This window comes from Dipodomys ordii, unplaced genomic scaffold, assembly GCF_000151885.1.
Source record: "Dipodomys ordii isolate 6190 unplaced genomic scaffold, Dord_2.0 Scaffold1000000616, whole genome shotgun sequence".
In the NCBI taxonomy this organism is placed as follows: domain Eukaryota; kingdom Metazoa; phylum Chordata; class Mammalia; order Rodentia; family Heteromyidae; genus Dipodomys; species Dipodomys ordii.
The window spans coordinates 52,787-72,136 of NW_012284233.1; the positions used below are offsets into that span (position 1 = coordinate 52,787).

General features: G+C 39.7%; 1 pseudogene; it reads right to left on the bottom strand.

The window, feature by feature from the left end:
- Positions 1-267: 267 nt before the first annotated feature.
- The window catches only part of LOC106002756, a 38,122-nt pseudogene continuing 19,039 nt past the window's right edge, over positions 268-19,350 (bottom strand).

Sequence of the window (19,350 nt, forward strand, 5' to 3'; positions counted from 1 at the left end):
TCCACTCATCTATCCACTTGTCCATTCATCCATTCATCTATTCATTTAATCAGGTATCCATCCATTCTCGATCCATCCATTTTTACGTCCATCCACTCATCTATCATTTATCTATTCACCATCCATCTATCCACCTACCTATCCATCCATTCACTCATCCATCATCTTTCCATCCTCTATCCATCCATCCACTCATCTAATCATGCATCCATTTATCCACCTTCTTACCCATGCACTCATCCATCCATTATTCATCCATCCACTCACTTATTCACCCACAGATTCTTCCAGAATCTTGGCTCCCTGCCACTTGATGAGCATCTCTCTTGGGGGAATAGAACAACCCGTGTTTCAGCTTTCAGGGAAATTATATTCTAATATGGTTAGCTACTAAAAGCCAGTAAGTAATGAAAACGTCTGAAAGCTGAGATGAGGATAATGAGAGCAAAAACAGTTAGGATTATGGAATGAGATGAGCTTGGGTTGAGGTACAGGTCATTTCTTTTTTAGGAGTGGCAGTTTAGTCCCCAATCCAAAAAGTGACCATTCTAATGAGGACCAGGGAGAGAGTTTCACAGTGTATGGAGTGGCTCTGAGGCAGGATTTGGCTCGTCATGTTTGAAAACAGGAGGAAAACTCAACTACATGGGGTTCACAGAGCAGAGGTAGAAAGAGTGGTGGAATAAGGAAGCAGGGTCTTCTTGTCAGAGGCCTTTAGGGCCAAGCCAGAAAGGGTAGACTTTATTGCAGATATAGGTGGGAAGCCAGTGAAGGATTAAAAATATTAACCTTATTTTACAAGAATAATACAAGAGGAATTCATTACAGTAATTCCATACTTGATTCCATTTTAACAAGGTCACTGCTTGATTGCCTTTTCTCCCCTGTCTTCATATTACTGTTTTCCCCAAAGTGTTTGATGAGCTTTATTATGCTGTCTTCAGGTGTTTGTGTATGTGTATGTGTGTATGCTTATGCATATATACACATATATGTATATATTTATGTATATGTATATGAAAAGCTAATTCAATCTTTATCCTTCAGTATCTTTCCCTTTCCCTCTTTCCCTCTTGTTCATCCATTTTACATTCATGTTCAATCATCATATTAGATCTAGGCTTTACAAATGAACAAGTACACATAGTATTTGTATTTTTTCTTTTTTGAAATCTTTCCTTATTTCTCTCCACGTGATGATCTCCCATTCTATTTTCCTTCAAATGCCATAATTTCTTCCTTCCTTTCTTTTGTTATGGCACAGGGAGATTGTTCTACAGGGTAATTTGCTTGAAGGTGATCAGAGTTCATAGAGAGTTCAGCAGTTTAAAGCTGTCATTGTGGCCTAATGAACAAATGATGGTGGCCCACCTAGAATGATGAGATGGAAATGGGGACCCAGAAAGCTGGGCACTGGTGGCTTATGCCTGTAATCCTAGCTAGACAGGAGATTGAGAGCTGAGGATGGTGATTCGAAGCCAGCCTGGCCAGAAAAATCTGTGAGATTCTTAACGTTCATTTAGCCACCAAAACAAACCCTGTACTGACACTGTGGCTCAAAGTGGCACAGTGCTTGCCTAGAGCAAAAAAGCACATGGACAGTGTCTAGGTCCAGCACAGACAAACAAACAACACAAGATAAAGATGGAGAGGGCAAAGGAAAGAAGATTAAGGCTATCTCCTTGATGTCTGGCTTGGGCAACACATTAGTTGTGTGGTCTTAGAAAAGAGTCTTTTCTTTCTTAACCTGGAGCTTGGCTAGGACAAAGCATGAGTCCCTGCAGGGAGTATGGGTGACCAAGTGAGATAATCCAGGGACTGTGAAGGACAGACATGGAAGAGATGGGAGTCAATGGAGTGGATTGAATGGCTGCCTCGATCAGATATCAAACCATCTTGCTTCTGTAAAGAAACCTTAAATTCCCAAAGTGTCAATTCCTTGAGAGAAACAAGGAAGAGGAATCATGGGTGCCATCAAAGATTACTTCTGCTTATGTCCACGGAACTAAGTTAGAAGAAACAGATCAGCATTAATCAACACATTTTTGGATTACTCATACAGGAAATGCAACTGCAAGTGACTGAGAGCCAAAAGAAAAGGAAAAGTGACTGACAAAAAAATTGAAAAGGAGAGAAACAGAGAGAGAGAAAGGGGGAGGGGGAGAGAGTCAGATCTCAGGCACGATGAGATATGAGCATGAATAGCTCATTCATCTATTTTACTTCCTCTGGCAGATTTTCTTTGGTTGCAGTGTGTGAGTGAGAAAACCTTTGATTTCAGGCGTGTATGCCATCATTTCCAACAAAAATATCATCACTTGTTTCCCAGTGGTGACGCGTTGAGTCAGGAGCAGAGTTCTTTGTGACATGTTATGGATAGCATTCTTGTTTTCACTCTGCAAAGGCAAAACTCGTGAATGGGCCAAGATCAGGATGGTGGGTGTGGTTCCATCATGTAAAAAAGAAAAACAAAAATCTGAACAAGTTGGGTACTGGTAGCTCACACCTGTAATCACAGCTACTCAGGAGGTTGAGATCTGAGGGTCACAGTTCAAAGTCAGCCTTGGTAGTAAAGCCTGTGAGACTCATATCTCCAATGAACCAGCAAAAAGACAGAAGTGGGGCTGTGGCTCAAGTGATGGGTAGTTCGACTGTGCCAAGGGAGGTAATGAGTAGACACTGATTTCTCTTGCTTTTCTCAGGGAGAAATTGCAGAGGAATGCCTGCTTGGTCATGAGTGGGCCAAGTATCCAAATGGATAACAGGCTTGGTGCCATGCATGGAGAGAGTGGGGGGGGAGGGTGGAGACAATGGCAATCAGGACAAATTTAATCTCTGCTCTCTGGAGCCTGTATTCCAATCAGGAAACTGACAGGAAAAAGTTAAATAGGAATTGATATGGTATGGTCAGGAAAGGATTCTGCAAATATGAACCTGGAACCTAGAAGCTAGACTGTGCTAGCTATGTTAAAGAAGTGGATAAGCATATTCAAATGTTCTGAGGTGAACATAGTCGTGCTGAAGTTGCTGAAAGAACAGGAGAGGGAGAAAATGGCATGAGTCCAAGAAACAAGAGCTCATAGGGGTCAGATGACCATCTATTGTTCCTATTATTTAAATCCTGATGAAGCTGTAGATTCATTCTTCAACTTCAGTGGGCCTTGGGTTTCTGATCCTTGGAGCTTACACAAGCAAATCCCTTCTCAGAATTTGTGAAACAGCAAACTGAATCATCAAAGATTTTTCTCATGCAAATGGATGAAAGCTAACTAAAGCCAACAGAAACAAAACCAAGACAGAAGTTAACGGCTTTCCTACTTAGGGATCACAAAGTTAGTTTCAGGCATGGCTGGATCCAGGAGTCAGGATGATGTCAATAGGGCTTACCACTGCATCTCTTTGAGTTATTCTGCTATAGGGGCTTCATCTGTAAGGATGAATATCTCTCCCACCTTGAGTTATCTGCATAGGTAGTAAGAGCAGAGAAAAGGGCATTTTGGGGGACAACATCACCAGGATTTCTTGGGCAAGGGTCAGGGAAAAGACAGTTTCTAGAAAAAAGAATTGTAGAGCCAGGGTGCTGGTGGCTCAGGCTTGTAAGGAGACTGAGATCAGAGTACTGCCATTCAAGGCCAGCCTGGGACAGGAAGGTCTGTGAGGCTCATCTCTAACGAACCACCAGAAAAACTGGAATTGGTTCTGTGGCTCCAAGTCAACATGAGAGTGTGAAACCCTGAGATAAAGTCCTAGGTAGTACCAGCCCACATTGAAAAGGAGAAATCTAGAAAGAAGGCTGACCCAACGCAGCAGCAGCAGCAATGTCCGGAGTGAAGACCTAAGCGGTGCAGGCTCCTCACTTCTGAGCTGAGCACAGACGGCATCTGACAATGTTTGCCCACAGCCACTCTAAGCTGAGATGCTGGAAACACAGAGAATGCTTTTGCTCCAGCCATAGAATGGAGCCTGTGAAATATGCATCTTACCATCCTTGGCGTGGCCTCTAGGTGTCTCTTCCATAGGGGTAGGCCCTCAATCAATTTTTTTTTGTCTATCATGGGGCTTGAACTCAGAGCCTGGGTGCTGATCCCTGAGCTTTTTCCACTCAAGGCTAGCACTCTACCACTTTGAGCCACAGCTTCACTTCTGGTTTCCTGGTGATTCATTGGAGATAAGAGTCTCAGGGACTTTCCTTCCCCAGGGGCTGGACTTGAACCATGGTCCTCAGGTCTCAGCCTCCCAAGTAGCTAGGATGACAGGTGTGAGCCACTAGCACTGGGCCAACTTGTTCACTTTGAAAAAGACAGGGGACTGGGTTGGGGGAACTTGCCATCCTGGTGGTCATCTAAGGGTGTTGTTTCTTTACTTAAGAGATGAAAATATAACTTCATAAGGGGTTTGTGGAGATCTTATGATTTTTCTATTGCTAAGCCATACTTTTCTTTGGGATAAATAATACCTGATCCCAGCCAATGCTTGAGCCGGGGACTGGTAGCTCATGCCTGTAATCCTAGCTACTTAGAAGGGTCAGATCTGAGGATCATGGTTCAAAGCCAGCCTAGACAGACAAACCCAACAGACTCCATATCTCATGAACTAGAAATTAACCATTAATCCTATACATATAAATGTATATGTGACCATATACATATATATATATACACATAGTGTGTACGCACACATACATACACATATATTTGAGTGAATACATATTTTATTGCCTTAATTTACTCAGATTTTCTCTAAACAGAGTTTGTCTAATTCTCACAATAAAAATTAGCTGGATATCATTCCTTTATTGTTATTTATTCCTTCTTTTTGGGATATTGTTAGAACAATTCTGTTGCCTGCCCTGGCCTTTCTTTGCTGATGAGAACAAAGGATTTTGTAATCCTCTTAATTTCTTTAATGGGTAAGCAGATCATGTGTTTTTTAAGTTCTCTCTCTGTGTGTGTGTGTGTGTGTGTGCACCAAAGTTGGTTGTTTATGTACTTAAAGACATTTCCATATTGCATTTAGGTGTTCTTTCTCTAGGGTGTTAGCAATTTTTGAAATTTAAAATCCTATTGGGGGCTGGGAAGGTGGCTCAGTGGTAGAGCACTTCCCTTGCATGCCTGACGCCCTGGGTTTGATTCCTCAGCACCACATAAGCAAAAAGAAAAAAGCCGGAAGTGGCACTGTGGCTCAAGTGGTAGACCATTAGCCTTGAGCTGAAGAGCTGAGGGACAGCGCACAGGCCCAGAGTGCAGGCACCATGACCGGACCAAAAAAAAAAATCTTATTGGATCTACTGTTGACCATGGCTTTGAAAATTGTACACAGTATTTTAAAAATTTGTTTTAGCAGCCATTTCTGAGATTTGTCCACACTGTGATTGCTATTGACGATTTTATATTTGGGGGCTTACTCATTTTTTACTGTTTTTTTAGGGAAAGAGTATACTTTTGTTGTTGTTGTTTGTTTATTTTGTCGGTCATGGGGCTTGAACTCTGGGACTAGGTGCTGTCCATCAGCTCTTCAGCTCACAGCTAGCACTCTACTGCTTGAGCCACAGCTCCACTTCTGGTTTTCTGGTGGTTCATTGGAAATATTTTTATCTCATGGACTTTTCCCCTGGGCTGGCTTTGAACCACCATCCTTAGATCTCAGCCTCCCAAGTAGCTAAGATACAGCCAATGGTACCTGGTTGATTTGAGACCCTTCATCAAATCAACCAGGTAGTAAGGTCTTGGTGCCCTTTGTTTTTTGGGTGATGGGGAGGGAGGATACAGTACTAGAGATTAAATTCAAGCCTTGCAAAACTGAGCTATGCACCCAGTCCTCAATTCCCTTTCAAGGAGATCAGATGCTCATGTTTTTAAATTAGAGAAGGAATCTCATTACTTTAAATCCTCAAGCAACTAAAACTATCTCCTAGAACTGACTTTAGACTCTGCAGTGGAACTGGGATCCCAATTCTGGAAAACACTAAAGGCAAGTTTACAATTATTAGTGACAAAAAACTAAAGTTAATGCTATCCTTTAAAACATAACTCAAATGAAGTCCTCTTCTCCATTCCAAATAATTCCTCATCTTATTCTAGCAAAAAATCCTAGTTTAATATTTAAGAAAGGGACAAGACAATGATTAAAGTCGGCACATTTTTTTCCGTTTTTAAATTTTTGAGGTAACATACAATTTTAACATTAGGAAATTTGTAACATTTGGGAAGACTTTGTAGCATGAAGGAAGACTTACCTTCTGATTTTTTTCAGTTCTGGGGTAGATGATCCTCCTAAATTTAATAGCAATTAGTCTCCTCCTCACTTTTCCTAACAGTGTTTGGTGGGTTTCAGTGTGTTGTATGAAGTTAGGATTTTAAAAATACAAAGTAGCAAGCCAGGCAGGCACTGGTGGCTCATTCCTGTAATCCTAGCTACTCAGGAGGATCATGGTTCAAAGCCAGTCCATGCAGGAAAGACTGTGAAACTCTTCTCTCCAATAAACCACCACAAAACCCAAAGTGGCACTGTGGCTCAAGTGACAGTGTGCTAGGCTTGAGCTGAAGAACTGAGGGACAGCACTCAGGCCCAGAGTTCAAATCCCATGATGGACAAAGAAAAAAACAAAACAGGAGGTTTTCTGCTCAGCTGTCTGTATGGGTAGACCAGTAACTAAAAAGCCATTGCCTAGCATATCTAAGAAACTGGAATTCTTGGCATATGGTAAATATAGCTAAATATAAGCTAAGCCTGGTAGCATATGACTGACAACTCAACACCTTGGAGACCAAGGCAAGAACTTCATGAATTTGAGACAAGCCTGGTTATTTCAAGGCGAGGCAACCTGAGATACACAATGGGACACTTCTTTTTTAAATTTTTGGTGGTTCTGGGTTTTGAATTCAGCACCTGGTACTCTATCACTTGAGCCACACTTCCAGCTCTTTTTGAGATCCTACCTTTAAAAATATAAAGCTAACTTTTACCACGCAGACCCTCTACCACTAAGGTAGTTAGTTACCTTGTGGCATAAGTTCTAGTGAATTGGTACTTTGCAGCATCTTCACTGTTATACACAAACAACAATGGCAACTGGACCAAGAGTCTGTCTCTTCCTTCACATCCCATGGTGTCTTTAAGAATGACTGTTACAGTTTCATCATCATAAAACTGGGCATCTAAAGAGCTGTAGTTGCTGGAAGTGAGATGTGTTTTGTTATATCAGAAATGATCACAAACACATAACATTATGCTGACACTAAGCAAAAACAAAATAATTTAAAACCGTAGGTGATATTCCCTGCAATGACAAAACATCTTATCAGTTTATACTTTTATATCAATTTTCACAAATATAACTTTTTATAAAAAAATAAGTAATCATGAGATCAAACAAAATGATCTGTGACATTTTATCACTATTCTAGAAAACTCTGGACATAAATGGCTAGGCCTTAAGCCTGTTAAAATTTCATGAGTTATACCTTATATATAACTGAGTGAACAGAGCCAACAATAATCAAAGTAAAAGAAAATCTGCCCCCCTATAAATGACAGAGCCCCTTTGTTGACAGCACATCTGACATAGCACTGACTACACATACATCCCATATGCTTCTGTCCCAAATCAGGCTTGGGCATTATCTTCTTCTGACTTTTTCAGTTGTAGCATAGGTGAAGCTCACAAATTTCACAGCAATTAGTCCATTACTTACAGATCTTGAAGAAAGAAAGGAGAGAGGGGAATGAGAGCCTATGGAACAACTACATAGCCAATAAATCTAAATGCCTGAACAAACATGATTGGCAATGTTAGCACACATATCTACTTCCCAAATCCCAGACCAACACTACCACTTCCACTCCAGAATACTATAATATAAACACTCCAGAATACAATAATATAAACACTTAGTCAGGCAAACCAGCTTGGTTTAAAATCTTAATCACTAAGCAGCTAAAGGCCATAACTAAGGACAACTAACATCTTGAATTCAAAAATTCCCTTTAGTGGAGGTTCTCAAAAGGCACATAGAGCTCCCCTATGACCCAGAAATCACATGCTTGGCATTTACTCAAATGACCACAAACAAGGCCATACTAAAGCTACCAGCACAACTAGGTTTATTGCCGCATTATTCACCATAGCTAACATATGGAACCAACCCAGATGCCCTTCAGTAGCTCAATGGATCAAGAAAATGTGGTAAAGCTGGGTGCCAGTGGCTCACGCGTGTAACCCAAGCTACTCAGGAGGTTGAGATCTGAGGAATGCAGTTCAAAGCCAGTCCAGACAGGAAAGTCTGTGAGACTCTTATCCTCAATAAACCACCAGAAAACTGGAAGTGGCACTGTGGCTCAAGTGGTAGAGTACTTGCCTGGAGCTGAAGAGCTGAGGGACAGTGCCCAGGCACAGAGTTCAAGTCCCATGACCAACAAAAAAGACAATGTGATAAACATATATATACATACATACACACACACACACACACACACACACACACACACATATATATATATATATATACATATATGGAATTCTATTCTTCCATCAGAAAGAATGACAGTGCCCCATTTGTAAGGAAATGGAAAGACTGGGAAAAATCCTATCAAGTGAAGCCAGACACCCCCCCAAAATAGGTCCCATTGTTTCCCTTATTTTCAATAATTAGTATACATCTAGGATAATTTTAACAGATGAGAAAAATAGCTCAAGAGCTCTGTACATATGACCATATAAGATGATGCTAAGCAAAATGAACTCCAAGACATGGAAACATGAGGTTTTTCTTTGTTATTGTTGTTTTTGTTTTGTTTTGTTTTTTGAGTCCGTTCGTGGGGCCTGAACGCTGGGCTTGGGCGCTGCCCCTCACCTCTTCAGCTCAAGGCTAGTGCTCTACCACTTGAGCCACAACACCACTTCTGGATTTTTTCTTTTTGCTTATGTGGTGCTGAGGAATCGAACCCAGGGCCTCAGGCATGAAAGGCAAGCACTCTACCACTGAGCCACCTTCCCAGCCCTGTTGTTTTTAATGTACTATGTACTTTTTGTTTCTTTGGTGTGTTCTTCCCCTGTGGTTTATCCCCTATTGTCACTGTATTTGATTATGGTACCCCGGTATTGTACATACATTTATCTGAATTAGGGAAGGGAAAGGAGAACAGAATCGTGAGACAAAGGACAAGGGGGATCCAATACAATAGCCATATTCACAAGTCAATATGTTGGAAATGATCTGTACAATTTGGCAAGTGGGAGGATTAGGGAGGGGAGGGAAAGGAGAAAAATGAGGCAGGGGATAACAAGTTAGACAAGAAATGTACCTATTATCTTACTTATTAACTGTAACCCCTCTTGACAATGAAAAAAATCCATTTAGCCATGTGCTGGTGGCTCATGCCAGTAATCCCAGCTACTCAGCGCTGAGATCTGAGGATCATCATTTGAAGCTAGCCTGGGCAGGGATCCAGGAGACTCCTATCTTCAATTAACCACCAAAAAGTCAAAAGTGGAATTGTGGTTCAAGTGGGAAAACAATAGCCTTGAGCACAAAAGCTGAGGGACAATGCCCAGAGCCTAAATCCATGCCCCAGACTGGCACACACAAATAAAATAGTACCTTCATAGTGAGACTTAAAACGATTTAAAATGCTAATGGAACCCTGAATATCATTTGATTTTCAGAATGTTTACTTTGGAATCTCAAAAATTCTCTGTGGGCAAGATCTCTTATTTGATGAAAGCTAATTAACCTAAAATTTAAAAAAGGCTTTCTATAAAGTACTTACTTACACAGTTTTGAATCGCTAAGTGTTCTTAGATATAACCCAGGTCTGCTGTCATTTTCCTAAACCTATTTTAAAAAAACATATATACGAGGCTATATACTAATATAAAAGTTAAAACTCTAGAACAATAAGGGATCAAATAGCTTCTCAACTCAGCATTACCATCTCCCAGATGTGAGAACTGAGAATACTGAATGCAAACCTAAAGTCATGAGGCAGCTTAGCTGAAATCCGAAATGCTGGAGGGAAGCTGAATGGCTTATTATTATTACAAATATTAAGCTCTCATCTCTTCGGTTCAAACTTCAAAGGAATACTCACTAGGAAATAGTATGTCTCAATCTTAAGATACACATTTTATACAGTGAATCTTCTAAAATAGTAAAAAGAAGGTACTGTAGATTTGAACTTTTATTATTCCACCTAAGGAAATAAAAGTAATGTATTTAGCTATTTAAGTTTAGAACAAAAACTACTGTTTACACAAGACGAGGAGGCACACACTTACAGAAAAGGAAATTTGAACAATCTGCACGCAGAGTCCTCACTAAAACAAAAGCAAAAAAAAAAATGAGAAAATTCAAACTGGCTGCTAAATTATACTACCTAACAGGTAAAGAAGATTACCTTCTAGCATCTCTATATAACGGAATACAGATGGCTTGATTCATTGATTTCCAATTTCATCCTACAGTAAAGCAAGATTTGAAAACATCATTAGAGAGAAGGGGAGCAGCTAGTGGTGAGGAGCCTGCTTGGCCTGTGCTAAAGGACCACTCCTTCCCTCTGGTCTCATGACATCAGTCACTGTCAAGACACACCAGCTCTGGGACTAAGACTGTAATGAGATTGATCTGGGGGGACAAATAAAACACTAAAGATACTGTACTAAGACGATAATTTTTAAATTTATGTGAGCAGAAAATGAGGGAGGGGGTTACATTGTTAAAAAAGAAATGTACAGTATTCAGTACCTGACCTATGTAACTGTAACCTCTCTGTACACCACCTTTACAATAATTTTTTTTGTCGGTGGTGGGGCTTGACCTCTGGGCCGGGGCACTCTGTCCCTCAGCTCTTCAGCTCAAGACTGGGCACTCTGTCCCTCAACTCTTCAGCTCAAGACTAGCGCTCTACCACTTGAGCCACAGTGCCACTTCTGGTTTTCTAAGTGGTTTATTGGAGATAAGTCTCATGGCCTTTCCTGCCCTAGCTGGCTTTGAACTCGATCCTCAGATCTCAGTCTCCTGAGAAGCTAGGATTACAGGCATGAGCCATAAGTGCCTACCTTATAATAATTTTAAAAATACATAAAGTAAAATAAATTTATATAAGGAATTAACTATGGATATAACCAAGCCATAAGAAACTGCCAATTTTGACAATCAAAACCAGTTGAATATCAGCATTTTTACAATTTATCCTAACATATATGTTCATTTACATAGATGAGACATACTATACTCTTGTTCCCACACAAAGACATGCATTTCTTCCCAACATACTGCTGTCATTTGCAAACACTGATCAATAATGGTTTCCATTTGCCTTTTCACAAAATGCAATGATTTTCGAGCATAATAAGGAAACAGCAAAGGGCTTTCTGGTTTCAGACAAAAACAGAAACAAACCAAAACTATAGCAAACCAATGATTAGGAGAAAATAATCCAGTGTCAGAGGCAGTCCATAGTTTTTCATGGTGGAATTCTCATTACACTTTCAACATACCTTGTTAAAAAAAATGACCAGAATCTCCCTTCAATCCATTCCACTTAATACAACTACATTCGTTTGGTCTTCTCATGCTTAGTCCTACACCAAAGCCCAACAGTAAAACGCTATTGGCTATTAGAAAAATAGAAGGCATTGGAAACCATAAGCTATGTATTGAAACCTGTTCTTTCTTCTCAACTCTGCCACAATGTGATAGCAGCAGCAGTCCAGACTACTCTGCCACTGCTAGCTTTGTTTCTTTTTTTGCTGTTGTATTCAGTATGCTTTTTATTTTAAAATGGTTTTTTATACAGTATTACAATATCCATAAGAACTCATCGTATTCTCCAACTTAAAAGGAAAAAAAAAGAGGCCTACTGGGCCTCTGGAACTGCCTGGGATGAAAAGAGCTGTGAATCAAGCTGTGACTCAGGCCCACCAGCTCAAATGGCTCTGAGACTGTCTCTCCCATACTCAGCACTTCCCTTCCCAGCTGTGTTAGGTAAAAAAATCATCATTTCAGCACTTTAAGGTTCAAGAGGTGACATACTAGGTAATTACAGAAAAACATGTTGCCTTTGTCCCCAGTTCCCAAAACTCAGCTCCTGAAACCCAGATTTCCTGAGTAGCAAATGTGATGGCCAATTTTAATGTGGTCACTCTGGCAGGTTCCTGCAAAGCCTCAGGGGTTGGGTGGGGTGGAAAGACTATGCCTTAACCAGAAGCTTATAACTTTCAGCTCCATCTGCCAGACTGCAGGAAAGGAATAGGGGCTTGGGGTTGAATTCTACCCCAGTGACTTAATCATTATAATGAAGCCTCCATCAAAAACCTAAGACAAACTGGGAGAGAGTAAGGGAAAGGGTGACATTGTCAAAAAAAGAAATGTAATCTTTACCTGCCTTACGTAACCATAACCTTTCTTTTCTTTTTCTTTTTTTCTGGTCCTGGGGCCTGAACTCTGTGCCTGGGAGCTGTCCCTCAGCTCTTCAGCACAAGGCTAGCACCCTACCACTTGAGCCACAGAGCCACTTCCAGCTTTTTCTGTTTATGTGGGCCTGAGGAATGAAACCCAGGGCTTGATGCATGCAAGGCAAGCCCTCTACCACTGAGCCAACTTCCCAGCCCACCATAACCCTTCTTTACAAACCTTCTTAATAATTAAAAAAAGACACTGGGGAGGTTTGGATGGCTCCCTGGTTGGTGAACATGTTGACTGCTGGGAGGATCTAAAAGCTGTGGCCTCTTCCTCCATATCAAACCCTGAATGATGTTTTCCACTGGGCTATGCCCTAGTTAAATTTTTATTACTAACAGTCTGGAAAGGAAAGCTGAATGTGTTCCGGAGCATTGTACACCATTCTGGAAGCTATGCCAACTTAAGGGAGAAAGTTGGGACATATGTCCCATAGTCAAGTCCCACAGAGGTGTGGGTAAGGGAACCTAGCTCTTGGGACTGATGTGATGTGAGGAGTCTAGCGGACTGAGCCTTCCTCCCCCTGGAGGCTATGCTCATTGTGGGTGCTCAGTGTCATAACTGCAATGAATTGCATTGCAGGACCTTCAGCTGGTATCATAACTGGCTGGTGTCAGGAGGGAAAAAATAATTTTCGTGTCAGCATAGTTAATGTACCACAGCACAGTTAATTTCAGGGTGTTTTCTATCTATCATACTCTACTTGTTAAAATGCTGTTCTCTAATCAAATAAAATGGACATGCCAAGTAAGCCTGAAGAAATTAGACAAATGTTGAGGTTACTCTTTAATCTCAAATATGTATAAACATGGCCAACATCTGCTTGGTTCATAAAGTACCTTTAAGATGGCTGCTGTTTTGGAGGAAGTCATACCACTGGTTTCCTTCTGTGTTAGGGGGTGACACAAGGCCATCATCTTCATCTTTCAAATACTAAAAATAGTTAAATTTTTTTCAGTTAAGCAATGATTCAGGCTCTAATCTGTATTTAACATTATTCTAGTTAGTAAGTTATCTTGTTGTACTGCCAGGTTCTCTGAAGGTACATTATTTTTCTAAATGAGGTGACAAATTCTAGACAACATGAAAATGACTTAAATGGTCAGAGTACAGTAAATGTAGAAACCAGAGTTTACATTTTGTGGTTTGTTTTCAAGATATATTTTAACCTTACCTATCAGGGCTATATTTTAGTTTTACAAGTACCATCTGACGGTATGCTCCACAACGGCAGTTCTCACAGTGTAGCCCCATTCCTGAGAGTGTTAAGCATGCTTCCATTGACTACAAGGTTAATGCCAGCTTTAGTGCCAAGGTGTCACTTGCTCTTTCACGGTGTCAACATTTGCACTGAAGGTGTGGAAGAAAGAACAGCCAGTACCTGCACCCCTCAACTAGTGGACCAAATTCTTGTGTTCTTTGTCACATATTCAGTTTCATTTATCCTGATAGAACTATTAAATTGTTAATTCTCAAGTCTTGATGGCATATCTTTTAACGTTTTTTGAGTCAGAGTTGGGAGGCACACGGGGGTGATTTTACAACACATCAAAGCATGCAAAGTTGTCTTGAAGAAAGACTGAAATTTTCTTGTTTCAGTTGTAAAGGCAGACATTTTGTAAAAAATGACATTCCAGGGGGGAGGATGGGAAGGGATCGGAAGGGGAAACTAAGGAGGAGGCTACAATGCTTGATAAGAAATGTACTCATTATCTCACCCATGTAATTGTAGCCCCTCTGTACAGTATTTTCACAATAATAAATAAATAAATTTTTTAAAAATGACATTCCATTTTTACTTGGAAACAAAAGACTAGGGGACAAACTGATTCTTCATGCTTAGATGTTTGCGAGGTATTTTTTTATTTTAAAATTTTTATTTATTTTATTGAATAGATGCACAAGGAGTTGCCATGGTTCAGCTTATGGACAAATATGTCTTGGTCAATGTTACCCCTTTGAACATGCATACTCATCCATCCCTCTACCCCCTCAAACTCTTACTTTTGGCAGGTATTTTCTTGAAAATAAAGTGACTTTGAACAAAACAACCTAAAATATTTATTGCAAATAACATTTCAGCTAAACTTGGTTCTAAAGGCCTGTAATTCCAGCACTTAGAAGAGGAAGAGGCAGGATGGCCTTGTAAAATTCCGCTGTGAAACCATCTGGTCCTGGACTTTTCTTAGCTGGGAGGTCTCTTATTGCTGTTTCTATTTCAATGCTTGATATGGGCCTGTTAAGATAGTTTAACTCATCTTGGTTTAGTTTTGGCATGTCAATATTTGCTAGAAAAAGGTCCATTTCTGTCAAGTTCTCAAACTTATTAGCATAAAGTTTTGAGAAGTATTCCCTTATAATGTTCTGAATCTTGGTTGTTTCCGTGGTGATGTTTCCATTCTCATCTCTGAGTTTATTAATTTGGGTGTGTTCTCTTCTTTTTCTGATAAGATTTGCTAAGGGTCTGTCAATTTTGTTAAGTTTTTCGAAAAACCAACTCTTTGTTTTGTTGATTCTTTCTATAGTTTTTTGGATTCTAATTCATTTAATTCTGATTTAATTTTGATTATTTCTTTCCATCTATTGGATTGGGGTTTATTTTGCTGTTCTTTTTCAAGGAATTTAGATGTGTCATTAAATTGTTAGTTTCAGATCTCTCCAATTTGTTGATGTAGGAGCTCAGAGCTATAAACTTGCCTCTGAGTACTGCCTTTGCTGTGTCCCAGAGGAGCTGGTAATTTGTGTGTTCATTTTTGTTGAATAGCATGAACATTTGGATTTCCTTTCTAATCTCTTCCATGACCCACTCATGATTCAGCAGTGTGTTGTTCAGCCTCCATGTGATGCCGGACTTTCTTTGGTGGCTTTTGGTGTTGAGTTCTAATTTTATTCCCTTGTGGTCAGAGAGGATGCAAGGTATAACTTCAATGTTTCTGAATTTAGACAAGTTTGCTTTGTGGCCTAAAATGTGGTCTATTTTAGAAAATGTTCCATGTGCTGCTGAGAAAAACGTGTATTCTGATGCTACTGGGTGAAATGTTCGGTAGATGTCTGTTAAGTCTAGTTGATCTATGTAGCTGTTTAGATCTGCGGTTTCTCTGTTGAGTTTTTGCCGAGTTGATCTATCTCGTGGGGAGAGTGGTGTGTTAAAATCCCCAACAATTAATGTCTTTGGATCTATATGGGATTTGAGGGAAAGTAGTGTTTCTTTGATAAATTTGGGTGCTCCATTGTTTGGCGAATAGATATTTAGAATTGTAATATCCTCCTGAAAGAGAGATCCTTTAATTAGTATGTAGCGACCTTCTTTATCTCTTCTCACCAATTTTAATTTGAAGTCTATTTTATCTGATATTAGGATTGCAACTCCCGCCTGTTTATGGGGGCCATTTGCTTGGAAGATTTTGTTCCAGCCTTTAACTTTGAAAATGTGTTTGTTTTTACGGGCAAGATGTGACTCCTGCAGGCAGCAGATAGAAGGGTCTTGTTTTTTAATCCAACTAGACAGTCTATGTCGCTTAATTGGAGAGTTCAGTCCATTAACGTTAAGAGATAGGACTGAGAGGTATTTGGGAGTTCCTGCCATGTTATCCACCTTCTTGGGGGCTGCAAAAACTGGGTTCTTCCTATGGTTCTTGGATTCTTAGTTTGGGTGCAGTTTCTTGGCCTTTATTGCGGTCTTGTTGGTTTTCTATGTGTAGGACATCTTTAAGAATCTTTTGTAGGGCTGGTTTGGTGGAGATGTATTGTTTCAATTTTTCTTTGCTATGGAAGGTTTTTATTTGGCCTTCAGTTATGAAGGAGAGTTTAGCTGGGTACAGTATTCTTGGTTGATAGTTGTTTGTTTTTAGGGCATGCCATACTTCATTCCAGGCTCTTCTTGTTTGATTGTCTCTGCTGAGAAATCTGAGGTGATTCTGATTGGTTTCCCTTTATAGGTGATTACCCTTTTCTCCTTGACAGCTTTAAGCATCTTTTCCTTGGTCTGTGTTGATCCTGTGTGGATTATACTGTGTCGGTGGGAGGTCCTATTCTGGTCTGGTCTATTTGGGGTTCTAAAAGCTTCTTGTATCTGAATAGGCCTATCTTTTTGTATGTTTGGGAAGTTCTCTGCTAGGATCCTGTTAAACAAATTTCCTAGACCATTAACTTCTGTTTCTAGGTGCTCCTCTACACCCATTATCCTTAGATTAGCCCTTCTGATGGTGTCTTCCAGGTGTTGGATAGATCTATCATATTTCTTGGACTTGTCTTGGATGGTTGTATGTTCTTTGTCTATAATATCTAGGCTGTCTTCAATCCCTGAGATTCGATCTTCTGCATGATCTAACCTGCTGTCAAGACTCTCTACTTTGTTTTTTATCTCTTTTCCTTCTAGTTGGTCAGCTTTGATGGCTTCAAGTTCTTTGTTGAAGCTATGTTTTAGGTCTTGTATGAATTTCTTTACTTCCTTTATTTGGTGTTCCGTATTTGTTCTCAAATCACTTAGTTGATTGGTTATGGTTTCTTTGGATTCCCATTCTTTCTGTTGGGTTTCATTCAGCATTCCCTTTGTGGTCTCCCTGGCTTCCTTCAGCTCTTTATTAATGGATTCCATGAATGCCTTTAGCGATCTTTGTGTATTCTCTACCTGGTCTCTCAATTCCTGTATTTCTCTTTGATTAGCTGCCTTCTCTTCGTGGGATTCCTGCAGTTTTCTTTGAGTGTTCTCAGCCTGCTCACGCCATTCTTCCCTTTCTCTTTGAGTATTCTCAAGTTGTTCACGCAAATCCTGTATCAGTTTTTGAGAAGCTTCCTCACGCTTATGATATTCCTGTATAAGCTTTTGGGATGCCTCCTCTTTCTCCCTTTCACGCTCATACAGAGTCCTTTGGAAGTTGTCAAACTTCTCATTTATCATGGTTGCCACCAGTGTTTATAGAGCTATTTGTGAACTCTCCTCTGGATTATTCATTATCTGTTCTGACCCCTGATTGTCAAGATTGGAACCTTACTTCATTGTTGGTGGGAATGTAAACTTGTCCAACCACTTTGGAAAGCAGTATGGAGGTTCCTCAAAAGACTTCACATAGAACTCCCCTATGACCCAACAATCCCACTTTTGGGCATTTACCCAAATGCTTACAAACAAGACCACACTAAAGCTACCACCACAACTATGTTTATTGCAGCATTATTTACCATAGCTAAGATATGGAACCAACCCAGATGCCCCTCAGTAGATGAATGGATCAAGAAAATGTGGTATATATACACAATGGAATTCTATGCCTCCATCAGAAAGAATGACATTGCCCCATTTGTTAGGAAATGGAAAAACTTGGAAAAAATTATATTAAGTGAAGTAAGCCAGGCCCAAAGAAACATAGGTCCCATGGTTTCCCTTATTTGCAATATCTAGTATATGTACGAGTCAAGCGGAAAAGGTCAGATAATGTGATGTCAGGAAAATGAACCCTTAGATATGTACTTTAATGTTTTTTCTTCCATACATGTGTTTCTAATGCATTTATAAGATTATCTCTTTGTTGCTTGGTATGTCCCTCCCCCACTGTATAACCCCTGCTTTAACTATATTTGATGTCAGTATAACTTGTGGAGGAGATGGGGAAAAACCAGTTGTTTAAGGATACAGGTGAATCTGATGCAACAATGAGAAGTACAAGTTGTCATGTCCAAAACGAGCTTTACAACGTCGGTGCGGGAGGGGGGGAAGGGGGGGGAGGGGGGAAGGAGAAGGATTGGGATGGGGGGGGGGGAGGCTTGGAAGGGATGGGAAGGGTAAACAAAGGAGGAGGCTGCAATGCTTGGTAAGAAATGTACGCATTATCCTGCCCATGCAATTGTAACCCCTCTGTACAGTTTGTTCACAAATAAAATAAAATTAAATTAAAAAAAAAGAAGAGGATGAGGCAGGAATATCACAAGTTTAAGACCTATAGAACAAAACCCTGTCTCAAAAAAAAAGCAACTTTTAAGCAAAACGCAAAATGTTGGCACCTGCATCTATTACTGAGTGCCTGACAGCTTCACAGTAACTAAAGACTGATTAGACTGAAGTCACATATTTATAATGTATAATGGAAGGCGTCAGTACTTAAAAAGATCCGTAAAAGCCACAGAACCAATATTTCTAAAAAGACCAAGTTATGATGCTATGAAAACAAGCATGAGTAAAAGTGCCTTTCAAAGTGCAAGGAAGATGGAGAGATTTTTAATGAAACTGAGTATGAAGTGTCTACTAACCCAATTTTAGATTCCACATTAAAAACTTCCAAGAGACCAACACTTGGAATGATTTTGTATAATATGAAAGAATATCCTAAGTTAAAGGACAAAACTAGTTCAGTACTTTCTCCTTTCCAAGGACACACACCTGCTTGAAGTTAGATTTTCCTTATATACATTAAGCAAATTAGCATATTAAAACAGAATAAACACATAGGTAGACATTAAAATTAGCTGTCTTCTATTAAGCTGGACATCAAAGACAGCTGAGAAAATACACAACAATGCCAGTTATACTGGCATTATATTATTTTCCATAAACTTTAAATAATATGAATTAACAGTACAAAGTCTTAAAATTCATTCTTAAAAATCAAACCAAGTTCAATAGAAAGCCCATACCTGACCAACTTTTTCAACATTAAAGTATTTTCTTTTTCGATTTTAAAAGTCTGGAGCCTAGAAAGAACGAACATAGTTTATTTCTAAAAGCTCAAAATAATAAGAAAATAATCTTAAAATTAACAAACTCAATATGTATTTTATAAAACAGCTATCCATTGCATTTAGTTTTTTGCAGATTGTAAGATACATACAGACAGAAGTCTACTTATAGACTTTATGTTTAGTCTTTTTAAAATTAGTCTTTTTATAAAAGTAATTG